This window comes from Scyliorhinus torazame, chromosome 14 (assembly GCF_047496885.1).
Source record: "Scyliorhinus torazame isolate Kashiwa2021f chromosome 14, sScyTor2.1, whole genome shotgun sequence".
In the NCBI taxonomy this organism is placed as follows: domain Eukaryota; kingdom Metazoa; phylum Chordata; class Chondrichthyes; order Carcharhiniformes; family Scyliorhinidae; genus Scyliorhinus; species Scyliorhinus torazame.
The window spans coordinates 73,041,323-73,056,770 of record NC_092720.1 but is presented as its reverse complement, the minus strand read 5'-3'; the positions used below and the strand labels follow the sequence as shown (position 1 = coordinate 73,056,770).

General features: G+C 46.3%; 1 protein-coding gene across 3 annotated transcripts in view; it reads right to left on the bottom strand.

The window, feature by feature from the left end:
* LOC140389808 (PEX5-related protein-like) overlaps positions 1 to 15,448 on the bottom strand; it is a 273,485-nt gene that overhangs the window by 140,942 nt on the left and 117,095 nt on the right. The gene's annotated exons all lie outside the window — the stretch shown is intronic.

Here is a 15,448-nt window from a genome sequence, read left to right as displayed (position 1 = left end):
GGGAAAACAGAAATGATAATGGTGGGCATCACTTTCCTTCAGGAAAGATGAGCAGCCTGAGTAAGTGGAAAGCAAGATGTTTGAAAAATTAAGTCATCTTCACCCATGTTGATCAAGAGCATTGTTAAATTATCCATTATTCATGTACTTGAGTGTAGAGATGGAAAAATTATACATGAACAAAGCATGATCAGGTTAGGTTGGGCCTACCATATCTGGAAGTTTGGATAACAGATATACGGTAGCATTTTAATAACGAATGGGAATTCAATCTGCGATGACTGAGCCCAGGAATTGTAATTCAAAAGTTATTATTTCCCCCTTTAGGCTTGTATGTATTTTATTTTATTTGAGGCATTAACGCTTTGAATAAGTGAACTTTGTTCATGGGCAAATTATTTTGCCTTCGTCGACTGGGCTTGCAGAAATTTCACTTGTGAGGTAACAAGGGAAAATAAAAGGAGAGTATCACAGAAGTTCTGAGAACCTGGGATCAGATTACGGAAATTGAGCAATGACAGGCTAAAACGACGCAAAGGAAAGACAAATGTGTATACTTGAGGCTGCAGCTAACATATTCAGCCTCTGGTAATGATTCATGTAAGCAGCCAGGCATACACTCAAATTCTATAAAGCAAAGGAGAGCAAACTATTGTGATGACAAACAGTCATATTACAATCAATGTACCTGATGGAAAGTGAAAGATGTTTGCCTTCCATTTGTAGCCTTTTCCAACAGTTTGAGCGGTGATGACTGAAGGACAGGAAATGTGTGGTCTGGTTTCCAGGTAGAAATAATGGGATTGAGAATGCTGAAAGTGTTTTTTCATATGAGGCAAAAGGTTAAGATCTAGAGAATAAAGGCAGAGATTGCAGTTGGGGCAGATTCAGCGGGCATAATTTCCCGGGATACATGAGCAGCATCTGGTCAGCTCAACTGAACAATCAATCTCTGTTGTGACAGCTTTTCAAAATTATTTGGGAAAAAAAAAAAATCAGCAAAATATAAAAGAACCATTTACATTGAGCTTTTTTAAAAAAAAAAATGTTTATCTTTTGTCTGAAAAGGTGTACACATTTTAGTGTGTAGACCGAGGAGCAAATCTTCTTCTAATAAGACAGGAAGTGCTGATGTGTTACAGTCTTTGTTTAGGATGGGATTAAAACTTTTGATATTTATTCTCCTCGCGAAAAGGGCAAATTGGGTTTGTGCTAAATAATATCTAAGCTTGCAGACTTTGGGCACTGGCCTGAATAATTTGAGGAGTTCAACTTTTAAATATCGGGTATATTCTCAACTCCGCAACTCGACTCCGGAGGAAAAACTGTCCAACCTGTCTCGATGTTTGTTTCAGGGGAAGAGGGATAATGGGGAATCGAGCCGGCTGATCCCGGAAGTAGTGGAAGCAGACCCTGAGAGACTCAAATCAGGGATAAAGGCAAGGATCTCCTTCTGTGAGGCTGGACGTTTATGGAAGCGTTGCTTTCGCTTGGAGGGGACATCATTCAACATTCAGGAGAGTACAAGCTGTAACAGTTGTCCAACCTGTACTGACACTGGAAGATTTGGTCCATCATGGGGAAATGTAGTTACTGCTGCTGTCTATTTACATTGTAAATGAAGAAGAATACATAACCAAGTGAAGGCTGGAAAAGCTTCACCGCCATGGAAATGGCAGCATTTTGGCAATATCAATTGCTCAGGTATTCTGTATTGAGGTTACTGGAATGCCTCAGGGTATGACTGAAACACACTAAATTTGTCATGATCCTTTGTACCCAGGGTGCAAAGTTACTCAGGGTGTGGCCATGCAAAGGACCTGTGACCAGGACCCTCACTGCTCCATGCAGTCATGGTATAACTGTGTGGCTCAGATGGAGAAAACCAGCAGTGTTGTTTAGTGGTCGGGAGTACAGCAAGTCATCTGGACGTGACATAAGCAAAATACAGACTACCTTGCATTTTCCCCTCCCCCCAACATTAAGCATTGATGAGCTCGAGAAATTATTTGTATATATAAGCAGACTAATGGGTGAGAGACAACATTTGAGGCTGGAAGCAGCGTGTGCCTGTTCTTTTGACATTTTTCATGCCATAATGTCTCAGAGGAGAAACTGTGCCAGATGGGCAGCACGGTAGCATAGTGGTTAGCACAATTGCTTCACAGCTCCAGGGTCCCTGGTTCGATTCCCGGCTTGGGTTGCTGTCTGTGCGGAGTCTGCACGTCCTCCCAGTGTCTGCGTGGGTTTCCTCCGGGTGCTCCGGTTTCCTCCCACAGTCCAAAGATGTGCGGGTTAGGTGGATTGGCCATGCTAAATTGCCCTTAGTGTCCAAAATTGCCCTTAGTGTTGGGTTGGGTTATGGAGATAGGGTGGGGATAGGGTGGGGGTATGGGCTTGGGTAGGGTGCTCTTTCCAAGAGCCGGTGCAGACTCGATGGGCCAAATGGCCTCCTTCTGCACTGTAAATTCTATGATTCTATGTGGGATGGGCTGCCCGCAGAGTCAGTGACCAAGACCTGCATATCCTGGTGAATGAGGTGCAAGGATAACACTCCGTTCTATACCTCCTTAGTCGGCACAACCCATCCGTTAAGATCAAGAGGCCTTGGCAGGAGATGGTTACTGCAGTAAGCACAAGAGGGGACCATGGGAGTTCATGGATAGGCCTGCTGCACTCTGGCAAGGAGAGTTGTTCGACACAAGGAGACAGAGGACCAAGTGATGGTTCACATCTGAATGCTGCACCTGTGTAGGTGACCTGGCAGAGCATGGAGGCTTATAAGTATCGTCAGGAAAACAGAGTTGATTTTAAAGGTTCTCTATTTGTATTGTTACATATTAGAAATAAGGTATGGATTTAAGTGGGTTTAATTTAATGGTTCGGTATAAGAAGAGTAAAACTCTCGTTAAAGATTCATATTAGACAAATGTTTTGCATGTGTTGGCTTTGGTCAGTTCAAACTATGCTTCTATTGTGCTGAGAGGTCATAGCGAGAAAAGCAAATAAAATCTTGGGGAAAGGTCAAATCTTTGCTTAGCAACCACGGGTACCTTTAGGGTATTAAGGATTTTGTGATTGTGTTTTAAGTGAATTCATGGCAGTTGGTTACAGTAAGCTAGAGGCTACGGGGGCGATTCTCCAAAATGGAGACCAAGTGTTCGCGCCATCGCGTTTCACGACGGCGCGAAACGGCACGGGGGTGACCGATTCTATCCCCCACAGGGGGCTAGCACGGCACTGGAGCGATTCACGCCGCTCCAGCCTCCCTTCCAGGCGCCAAATGGGGGCCGCGCCAACCCGCGCATGCGCGGGGACTTCTTCAGCGCGCCGGCCCCGACTCAGCATGGCGTCGGTGTTCAGGGGCCGGCCGCGCAACGAATTGGCCCGGGGGTGGGGGGGGGTGGGGGGGAAGAGGCCGGCTGCCTATCGGTGAGCCCCGATAGTGGGCCAGACCCTATCGGGCCCCCCGCCCCTCCCCCTGTGAAGGAGCGCTTTTCCCCACCCCACAGGCCGCCCCCCCCGAACATTCACGCAGAGTTCCCGCCGGCAGCGACCAGGGGTGAACGGCGCCGGCAGGACTCTGTCGTATTCGCGCGGCTGCTCGGCCCATCCGTGCCGGAGATTCCAGTGGCCCGCGGCCGGCGCCGCGTCAAACGCGCCGCTGCAAATGGCACCGATTCTCCGCACCTCAGAGAATCGCGCGCCGGCGTCGATTCTCCGGCCCGGCCTGGCGCGGGGCTCGGAGAATCGCCCTCAACATCTCTCAGCTTTTCTAGAAGAAAAGCTACCATGGTGAAATGGTTAAGAAAACCAGTGCAGAAATCTACAGGACAGCTAGTTAAGGAAACTAGAGAAATTAAGAGAAGTTTCCAGGAAGGCTGGAATAAAAGAACAGAGGAAATTGGAATGAGTGCAAGATACCGTTCAGTAAAGCCACAGATAAAACTCAGACGGAGTTGGCTTATCAGAGGCCAGAAAGATATCTGAAGTAATTCCAAGGGGCGGAATTCTCACCCCCCCCCCCCCACGCCGGGTGGGAGTCCCGCCACGCCGCCCCAGCACACCCGCACGCGATTCTCCCCCCCCACTCCCCCAAAACCGGCGCGGCGAGAATCATGGCTGGCTGCTGGGAGAATCGCCGCTCACCGTTTGTGACGGGCGAGCGGTGATTCTCCAGCCCGGATGGGCCGAGCAGCCTGCCCAACACGACAGGTTCCCGCCGGCGCCGTCCACAACAGGTCGCTGCCAGCGGGAACAGCGCGGCAACGCTGGGGCGGCGGCCTGTGGGGGGGTTCCTGCACTGGGGGGGGGCCTCAAAAGTGGTCTGGCCCGCGATCGGTGCCCACCGATCGGCGTGCCGGCCTCTCTGAAGGAGGACCGCCTTTCCTCCGCCGCCTTGCAAGATCCATCCAACATCTTCTTGCGGGGCGGCTTCGGGGAGGACGGCAACCGCGCATGCGGTTGATGTCATTTACGTGGCGCCGCTTTTACGTGGCGGCAGGGCGTGTAAATGATGCGACGCCGCTCCTAGCCCCCCCGGGGCGGGAGAATAGGGAGTTGGGAGCGACCACCGACGCAGGAGTGAAACACTCCGGTTTTCACTCCTGCGTTGGGACTTAAGTCTCCCGATGGGAGAATTGCGTCCCCAAGGTTTGTGGTATGTTACTACGGTTTAAGACACATTATTTTAAATAATTGTAGAGATCAGTGACTGGATCATGGAGATTGTATAAAAGCATTTAAGACAAAGGAAGTCAGAAAGGAGAGTTGGAAAATCAGGAGCTGAATTCCTTATTAAAACAGTGGAGTGGAAGCTTTGTTTGAAAGGATAGTTGGAAAACCTGGAACTATATTCTTAATGAAAACAGCTGATGGAAAGCATTGTTTGAACCAAGATTTTAAAGCATCTCTTTCTGAGAGTGTGTGTAGCCCTGGCCCTAAGTCTCCTGGGAATTATGGCCAAGTTAAAAGTGACAGTGTAGCCTGATGGGTATTCGTAAAGGCATCAGCAAAGTGAAGACACCAACAAAGCCTGATGGTTAAAAAGCTAACTCTGTATTAGCATAAGCAACATAAACAGCAGAGGACTGCAGTGAAGAACAGTATGTGCAGCTAGGGAGTGAGCACGGGAGCTGACTGGACAATGGCTGTTGCCATGCCTTGGACAGACAGTAATTAAAGACAGACCTTGTGTGTCTTGTTCTTGAGAGAATTACGACCCGAATGAGTCACGACTCTTTGAACATTCATGACTCAAAGACACCATCAAGAATAGTGATTTCCTTGTTGTTAAAAACTAATTAGCAGTCCTGTAACTCTGTACTTCCACTTTTTCTTTAAAAAATGTTACGATCTTCTGAGCCAGGGTTCCATTCTGGGACCTTCCCATCCAGTAGTAACAACAACTGGAATCACAACAGTCCGAGGTACTCCTGTATAGGTGCACACAGTGTGGATGTACACTGTTGCATTACAGCAATGAAGATATTTGTCTCAGGCAGCACACTATATTAGGCTAACAGGAGTCTATGTTGTGCCTGCAGGACAAGAGGGCCCACGATACGAGGGAGATGGCCTGGACTACGATGGGTCCATGAGGCTATAGGCGATCCATAATTTGGAGAAGGCGGCAATGAAAGTTGTTAGGGTTCCAGTCTGTTTGTCAGGGACAAAGAATTGCCCGTAGCAGGTGCTAAATGCGGAGAAAGAGGCACTTGGAATATGGTGGTAATGGTGGAGGTGATGCTGTTAGTTCACTGAGCAAAAGGGGACATCGGTATATGAGAGGGAGTGTGAAGATTAGCAACATGATAATAACATAGCAATTATGTATAGACACAGTGGCATGAATCCGTGCGTGCTCTCACAATGTGAAGGGATGTATCTCATTAACTCCTATCATGTCTCACACTGGTCCCAGCATCCCTTGGTCACCAGACCCCCTCACCCCCTGCCCCCCAGCTCCCCTGCCCCCCAAGCCCCCTCACACTGGTAGCATAGTGGTTGTTGGAATGGATGACTGCAGCACACCAACAGCTAGCCCCATCTGCTTTCTTCTGGTACTCTCAGTATAGTGGTCAAGAGTTGAGTAAGCACAGGGTGCTGCCTTGGCTGGCTCATTGGCAGCCACTAACATACACGTGGTAGGTCTGGGATGCAAAGGACTTTTCAACGTATATTTATGCACAATGTTGAGGCCAATGGTTATTATGGTCAGGACTTTAGCCAGTTTTATTGTACCTTTCAGTATGTGCTGTTGGTTTTCTTTCTTGCTGAGGACGGCCTTTCTCCTGAGGATACATGGTTTCCATGTGAAAAAGGTTTATTATATGGAAGCTGCTCACCAGCGACCGACTTATGTGAATTGTGAACTTTCAAGAGCCTAGGAAAATCTATTCCGAATTAGCAGGCTGATGGCAACGATACTTCTCCTGTAAATAATCAGCCATGGCCACATGGGTCAGCCCGTTCGCTGCTCTGCCATTTCAGCCCTTTTGTTCCTCATGTGTGTCACGTCCATGACCCTCCTCCTTCTGCTTCTCATCTTCCTCATTGTCCTTTTTCTCATAATACAGCTATGGGCCTTCCTTCTGACCCCTCTAGTTGTAGGTCACTCCTCTGCACCACATTGTGCAGCATATTTTTAATTAATTTACTGGATGTGGGTGTCACTGGCTAGGGAAGCACACAGATCACCACTATTCTTCAGGAGACCTTTGCAGGGATGTACTGTAGAACCCCATTCAGTTAAGAAACGTGATGGACATTTTGAGAATGGCAACAGCCTGTTCTATCATACGGAGGGTCACCACATGACTGAGCCTTTCAGGATCCACTTGGCCTTACGTGGTACCTCTAAGTGGTAGCCCTTGTCCCCCAGAAGCCAACCTCTGTTCTGTGCTGGTGTATGAAAAAGCTGAGGCAGTTGGGAATTCCTCAGGGTGAATGATTTGTGGCAGGTCCCGCACAGACCTGCAGGAATGCCTTGCTGTCGTCACACACCACCTGCATATTCAGAGAGTGAAAGGGTTTCCGGTTCACAAAATGCCAGGTTGATGAGTTGGCGTCCTTATGGTGTTGTGGGTGCAGTCTATTGCCCCCTGCATCTGAGGGATTCCTACTAATAGTGCAAACCGCGTGACTCTCTGCCTCGTAGATGTCCACATCCAATGGTAAGTTAATGTGCTCCCCAATCTGAAAAAAAAGGACATCAGTAAGTGCCCTGTATCTGTGTGCGGCTGACTGTGATATTCCACAGTGGTCTCTTGGTTGAGCCCTGGAAAGAGCCAGCTGCACAAAAAATCAGAGCCACTGGTAGAGAATGAGAATTGATTGTCTGTGGTTTGCGATCTTGCTGGACCATGATACACACATAAGTGATCAATTCCCAGCTTAACCTAAACCACCTTCCTCATTGCTTCTTAAAATGAAATATGTCCTCTGTGGTCAGCAGATTAACCTCAATTTAAAACCTGGTTGTCGTCCTCCGCCTCCCTGGTGAGTGTTGAGCTGCCTTAACTCCTGACTTTGTCTTCTGCTCTGGCCTCAAGTTGGTCACACTCGGGTCCCTCTAGGGTGAAAATGTGAGAAGGCGCCATCCTCATTTTGCAGCTCCTTTGCCATGATGTGCATATTTTCCTTCTGCGGAACACTCTCCCTTCTGATACCTGGATGCCCAAGTCACAGGTGAATAAAAGTATCTGCCCTTCCAAGGCAGATATGAGGTGGAGATGGTTGATAGCTTCAAATTCCTAGGTGTGCATATCACCAACAATCTGTCTTGGTCCTCCCATAGTGACGCTACGACCAAGAAAGCTCAACAGCGCCTATACTTCCTCAGGAAACTAAGGGAATTCGGTATGTCCACATTGACTCTTACCAATTTTTACAGGTGCACCATAAAAAGCATCCTATCTGGCTGCATCACAGCCTGGCATGGCAACTGTTCGGCCCATGTCCATAAGAAACTACAGAGAGTCGTGAACACCGCCCAGTCCATCACACAAACCGGCCTCCCAACTATTAACTCGGTCTACACCTCCCGCTGCCTTGGGAAAGCGGGCAGCATAATCAAAGACCCCTCCCATCCGGCTTATTCACTCTTCCGACTTCTTCCATCGGGCAGGAGATAAAAAAGACTGAGGGCATGCACTAACAGATTCAAAAACAGCTTCTTCCCCGCTGTTACCAGACTCCTAAATGACCCTCTTGTGGACTGATCTGATCTCTTCACACATCTTCTCTACTGAGTAGTACTACACTCCTGTATGCTTCACCCGATGCCCGTTTCTATATATTCACATTGTGTATTTTATGTTCGCCCTATGTACTTTCTTTTCATGTACGGGTTGATTTGTCTGAACTGTACACAGAACAATACTTTTCAGTGTACCTCGATACACATGTCAATAAACAAATCCAATCCAATCCAAGGCCACAGGCCCCACCCTCCAATTCCTTCAAGTGCCAGCCATACATCTGTGATAAAATTTGTGGATGTTCTGTGGCATGTAGTTAACCTTTTTAAAGATTTCTAAAAAGGTACTTGAACTCTCTAGAATTGTACTTTACCTCGGAGAAAGACTCTGGCAAATTTGCATCTCCTCCGCAAACATATAAAACCCATAATTTGTGTTTCAGAAACTGGGCGACTAAAATCGCACTAAACTGAAGGCAGTTGCACTTTTAAATGTGTAGCTGGATCCATGAATCACACATGTGGTTTCTCGCTGCAATCATACAGGGCCTTGGTGAGGCCACACCTGAAATATTGGGCGGGATTTAATGACCACTCCGCTGCGTGTTTTATGGCCGGCAAGGCGGCCCATCAGCAGGATCTAATGGTCCCGCCAATGTCAATGGGATTTCCTGTTGACAACACACCTCGCCACCGGGAAACCTACCCATTGTGTGCAGTTTTGGTCTCATTATCTGAGGAAGGATGTTCTTGCTATCGAGGGAGTGCAGCGAAGGTTTACAAGACTGATTCCCGGGATGGCAGGAATGACGTACGAGGAGATTGGTTAGGATTGTATTCACTGGAGTTCAGAAGAATGAGGGGCGATCTCATAGAAACGTAGAAAATTCTAACAGGACCAGAGAGGGTAGATTCAGGAAGGATGTTCCTGATGGTGAGGTTGTTCAGACCAGGGGTCAAAGTCTGAGGATGTGGGGTAGACCATTTAGGACGGAGAGGAGACATTTCTTCACCCAGAGAGTGGTGGGTTGTGGAATTCGTTACCACAGAAAGTAGTTGAGGCCAAAACCATGTATGTTTTAAGAAGCAGTTAGATATAGTACTTAGGGAGAAGGGGACCAAAGGATGTGGGGGGGGGGGGGGGGGGAGTGGAATGTAGGCTATTCAGTTGGATGATCAGCTATGATCATAATGAATGGTGGAGCAGGTTTAAAGGGCTGAATGGCTTCCTCCAGCTCCTATTTTCTGTTTCTACCAGGTAAATACAACCCACTCCCACCCCCCCCCCCACTCCTGGTGAAAACGGTGAGGGCCAGGTTTGAGGGCAGTACCTCTCGAATCGCGGCTCCAGCGCACTTGGCTAAAGTGCAGAGCTCACCACCTTAATCAAAATATAGGCCAAAATGGTAGTCTGAAACAGAAAGACACACAGAGAAAGCATCTTTTCTCAGATCTTATTACATTTCAAAAATGGAAAAGAAAATGCATAAATTGACTTTTGCAACTTTCTCAACTTTGAAGGCCATCTGAAATATTCTAATTAGTGAGAGAAAGAGAGATGAATTGACAATGAGAGATACTGCCTGAGAAAAAGGCGCCCATATCCTAAAACCAATACAACATTAAACTCAGTATTTTACCTGATAATTTTTATATTCTTTCACAGGATGTGGGTGTCACTGGCTATACCAGTATTTGTTGCCCATCCCTAATTAGAAACTTCGACACAAGTTCTGCCAGACCAACTCTTCCCACGCACTGATGGCACACCAGAGGAATCTGTCAGAGAGCCAATCCTCACATTCTTCTCCTAGCTCTCCACAGTGGTGTTAAAAACAAGACATGCAGCTGAACCCAGTATTTCCACCCCATGCTACAAAATTCCAAAACAATATTCAGACCACGTCCTCAATGCCAAAAGCCATTGCTTTCCTCGGGACTGCTAAATACCAATTACTTACCTTCAACCAGTATATCCTGCATACTGCTCTATTGTGTAAGCATAGATTTAAAATGGTGATGAAAATAAATACAAAGGAATTAAGGGTAAAAAATATAATGACAAAGGGGACTCATTTTCATTCCATTTTACAGAAGAATGGAAAGCTGCAGAATTCGACCCTCAAATCACTATTAAATAATGTTCAGAGATCTTTATTAATAATAGAATCGGAGTTATTGAGTTACGCAAATCAATTACACGATCTGACATTCGTATTGTTATAAAACAACATCATTTTATGTCCAAAATAAAGAAACAACATCGAAAGAAGATGTGCTGGAATCTTTACCAACTGCAGCATTTTTAAGCTTTTTGGTTGAATGCAGAATCTCAGTTCAATGATTGTTTTCCATCACCAACCCCCTCCCTGCCCTGACTACTACCCCACCAATTTTGTTCAGCATGCACCGTCAGCATCAAATCTCAATGTTAAGTAAAAAATGGTTTAGTTATGGAAACAAATCTCCCCATGCATTTTTATTCACTCACGTGCCTTAGCCCAAAGTGCATCAATGTGACTTTTCTCATTTAATTTTTAACAGCCATTTGTTACCTTTGACCTGGATAGCATGTGTTGTTGACTGAGATACACCGAGTTGAACTAAAACTGCCGTAATTTATTTAACTAATTGTTGTGACCCCCTTGGGGACCAAGGACTGTGCTCCATTCGATTTCCCCCTTTCACAGCTGAGTATGAACTCCCCCCATAATTGGGGGCAAGGTTTCTCTTTAACAACGGGAAACTACTCTGTAAAAAAAAAAAACCCTGACCTGGGTGTGGGTCAGGGAGGGTGACCCTTCGGGAGGAGGAATAGTAGTTTTGTTATTTTGTGTATACTGTAATAAATCAGTCATTCATTTCTATCCCACCGTGTGTTCCTGTTATCTCTTTGGTTCGGGTTCTACATTAATATTCACTAATGTCCTTCAAGGAAGGAAATATGCCGTTCTTACCTGCTCTGCCATACATGTGACTCCAGACCCAGACCAATGTGGTTGACTCTTAATTGTCTTTTGAAAATGGCCGGGCAAATCACTCAGTTGAATCCAAAGAAAACAAAAGAGATCAAAACCGACGAACCAACCAGCATTGAACAAGGCACTGGAAACGACAACTGCAAACACAGCCCTGCCGACCCTGCAAAGTCCTCCTAACGTCTGGGTGGGGGCTTGTGCCAAGATTGGGAGAGCTATCACACAGACTAGTCAAGCAACAACTTGCCATTGTCAAAGAGTTGCTCGAGTGGCTGGGGAAGGTTTAAACTAAAAAGGCAGAGTGGTGGGAACTATGCAAGGAGTCAGAGAAGAGGAAATCAAGGACAAAAACAAAAAGACAGAAAGGGGAATAGGAAAACTGATGGGCAGTAAAACCAAAGGCCAAATTCAGTGAAAAATATTGGGAGTGGGCCAAGTAATATTACAAAGACAAGCTTAAAGGCTTTGCCTTAACATGCGGAGCATTCACAATAAAGCGGATGAACTAATTGTGCAAATAGATGTAAGCGGGTGTGACATAATCAGAATTACAGAGACATGGCTGCAGGGTGACTAGGGATGGGAACTGAATGTCCAGAGGTATTCAGTATTTAGGAAAGACAGCAAAAATGAAGAGGTGGTGGAATTGCATTGTTGGTTAAAGAGGAAATTAACGCAATAGTGAGGAAGGATATTAGCTCTGACAATGTGGAATCTGTATGGGTCGAGCTGAGAAGCACCAAGAGGCAAAACAAGTTAGTAGGCATTGTATATACACCCCCAAATTGTAATGGATATGTTGAGAATGGCACTAAACAGGAAATTAGAGACGTATGCGATAAAGGAACATCTGTAATTATGGGTGATTTTAATCTGCATATAGATTGGGCAAATCAAATTAGTCACAATACTGTAGAGGAGAAATTCCGGGAGTGTACACGGGATGGTTTCTTGGACCAATATGTTAAGGAACCAACTAGAGAACAGGCCATCCTAGACTGGTTACTGTAAAGAAAGAACAAAGAAAAGTGCAGCACAGGAACAGGCCCTTTGGCCCTCCAGGCCTCCGCCAACCATTCTGCCCGTCTGAACTAAAATCTTCTACACTTCCGGGGTCCGTATCGCTCTATTCACATCCTATTCATGTATTTGTCAAGATGCCCTTTAAATATCACTATCGTCCCTGCTTCCACCACCTCCTCCGGCAGCGAGTTCCAGGCACCCACTACCCTCTGCGTAAAAAAACTTGCCTCGTACATCTCCTCTAAACCTTGCCCCGCACCTTAAACCTATGCGCCCTAGTAATTGACCCCTCTACCCTGAGAAAAAGTCTCTGACTATCCACTCTGACTATGCCCATCATAATTTTGTAGACCTCTATCAGGTCGTCCCGCAACCTCCTTCGTTCCAGTGAGAACAAACCAAGTTTATTCAACCTCTCATCATAGCTAATGCTCTCCATATCAGGCAACATCCTGGTAAATCTCTTCTGAACCCTCTCTAAAGCCTCCACATCCTTCTGGTAGTGTGGCGACCAGAACTGAACACTATACTCCAAGTGTGGCCTAACTAAGGTTCTAATACAGCTGCAACATGACTTGCCAATTTTTATACTCAATGCCCCGGCCAATGAAGGCAAGCATGCCGTATGCCTTCTTGACTACCTTCTCCACCCGTGTTGCCCCTTTCAGTGACCTGTGATCCTGTAACTTAGATCGGTCTCACTGTAAATATTCCTGACCAGGCATTGTCAAACTCGGAGTGGGTCGTGGACAGTGCCGGGAGGGTCGCGGAGTCGTCCGTCGTGGCGCTCCCGATCGCGCAAATCTACGCGCAACAGCTGCAGCAGCCGGCTGTTAAGAACGCTGGCTGCAAGAGGCCTTCAAAATGGCCGGTAACATGTAAAAAAAATGTGGCCGCACTGCACATCCGTGCCAGATCATCAGCGCGCATGCGCAAAACTATGCGCATGCGCGCCGATGATCGGGCACGCATGCGCAGTGCGGCTCTTTTTTTAAACGATCGCAGCTTTTCGTTTTACAAGTTCAGGGGGGGTTTATTCATTAATTTTATTCATTTCATTTTTGTTTTTTTCATTTATTTTGTTCATTTTATTTTCTTTTTTTTACAAGTTCGGGGGGCGGGTTTATTTGATAAAATGTTACAGGAAAAAAAATGCAGAACTTAGGACAGTTGGAGACTCCATTTTTTCTGACACTGGAAGGCTTCACCTTCATCTAACAGGTTCCATTGGAGGAACGTGTACGAGGGCCAAAGGTACCCAAAACCATTTCCTCCATTTTTGTCAGCAGCAAACAAGGTAAGAGAAAATGGCGGGTCACGCAGGTTGACCAGCGTGGGTCACGAAGGTTGGCCGGGTTGGGTCCCGAAGGTTGGCCGGTTGGTAAAAACGGATTCCCGGAAAAAAAAGTTTGAAGAACACTGCTCGAGGGTTCTACCATTCACTGTATATTCCCTACCTGTATTAGACCTTCCAAAATGCATTACCTCACATTTGCCCGGATTAAACTCCATCTGCCATCTCTCTGCCCAAGTCTCCAAACAATCTAAATCCTGCTGTATCCTTTGACAGTCCTCATTGCTATCCGCAAGTCCACCAACCTTCGTGTCATCCGCAAACTTACTAATCAGACCAGTTACATTTTCCTCCAAATCATTTATATATACTACGAACAGCAAAGGTCCCAGCACTGATCCCTGCGGCACACCACTAGTCATAGCCCTCCAATCAGAAAATCACCCTTCCATTGCTACTCTCTGCCTTCAATGACCTAGCCAGTTCTGTATCCATCTTGCCAGCTTACCTCTGATCCCGTGTGACTTCACCTTTTGTATTAGTCTGCCATGAGGCAGACTGAGTTTTAGGACTGAGTTTAGGAGGAACTTCTTCACCCAAAGGGTTGTGAATCTATGGAATTCCTTGCCCAGTGAAGCAGTTGAGGCTCCTTCATTAAATGTTTTTAAGATAAAGATAGATAGTTTTTTGAAGAATAAAGGGATTAAGGGTTATGGTGTTCGGGCCGGAAAGTGGAGCTGAGTCCACAAAAGATCAGCCATGATCTCATTGAATGGTGGAGCAGGCTTGAGGGGCCAGATGGCCGACTCCTGCTCCTAGTTCTTATGTTCTTATGAGGGACCTTGTCAAAGGCCTTACTGAAGTCGATATAGACAACATCCTCTGCCCTACCTGCATCAGTCATCTTTGTGACCTCCTCAAGACACGACCTCCCCTGCACAAAGCCGTGCTGCCTCCCGCTAATAAGTCTACTTGCTTCCAAATGGGAGTAGATCCTGTCTCGAAGAATTCTCTCCAGTAATTTCCCTACCACTGACACAAGGCTCACTGGCCTGTAGTTCCCTGGATTATCCTTGCTACCCTTCTTAAACAAAGGAACAACATTGGCTATTCTCTAGTCCTCTGGGACATCACCTGAAGACAGGGAGAACCCAAAGATTTCTGTCAAGGCCTCAGCAATTTCCTCTCTTACCTCCTTCAGCATTCTGGGGTAGATCCCATCAGGCCCTGGGGACTTATCCACCTTAATATTTTTCAAGACGCCCAACACCTAACACCTCTAGTTTTTGGATCTCAATGTGACCCAGGCTATTTACACACCCTTCTCCAGACTCAACATCCACCAATTCCTTCTCTTTGGTGAATACTGATGCAAAGTATTCATTTTATACCTCGCCCATTTTCTCTGGCTCCACACATAGATTCCCTTGCCTATCCTTCAGTGGGCCAACCCTTTCCCTGGCTACCCTCTTGCTTTATATGTACGTGTAAAAAGCCTTGGTATTTTCCTTAACTCTATTTGCCAATGATTTTTGTAATTGTAATGAGAACGGAATCATTGGCAATCTAGTTGTGCAAGACTCCTTAAGGATGAGCGACCATAATATGATAGAATTTTTCAGCAACATGGAGAGTGGTGTTATTGATTCTCAGAGTGGGGTCCTGAATCTTAATAAAGGAAACTAGGAAATGAGGTGCAAGTTGGCTATGAACGATTGGAAAAATTTACTTCAAGGGCTGACTGTGATAGGCAATGGCAAACATTCAAGGAGCGCATCGTAAACATTGACATTGACCAAGAAAAACAACAGGTCTGAGGGTTGGGAGCAAATCTCCAACAAGGGAGAATCTAACCATCATCTCTTGACATTCAATGGTATCAATACTGCGAACACCCCCATCAACATTTGGGGGGTTATCATTGAATAAAAACTCAAATGGAGTCAAATACTA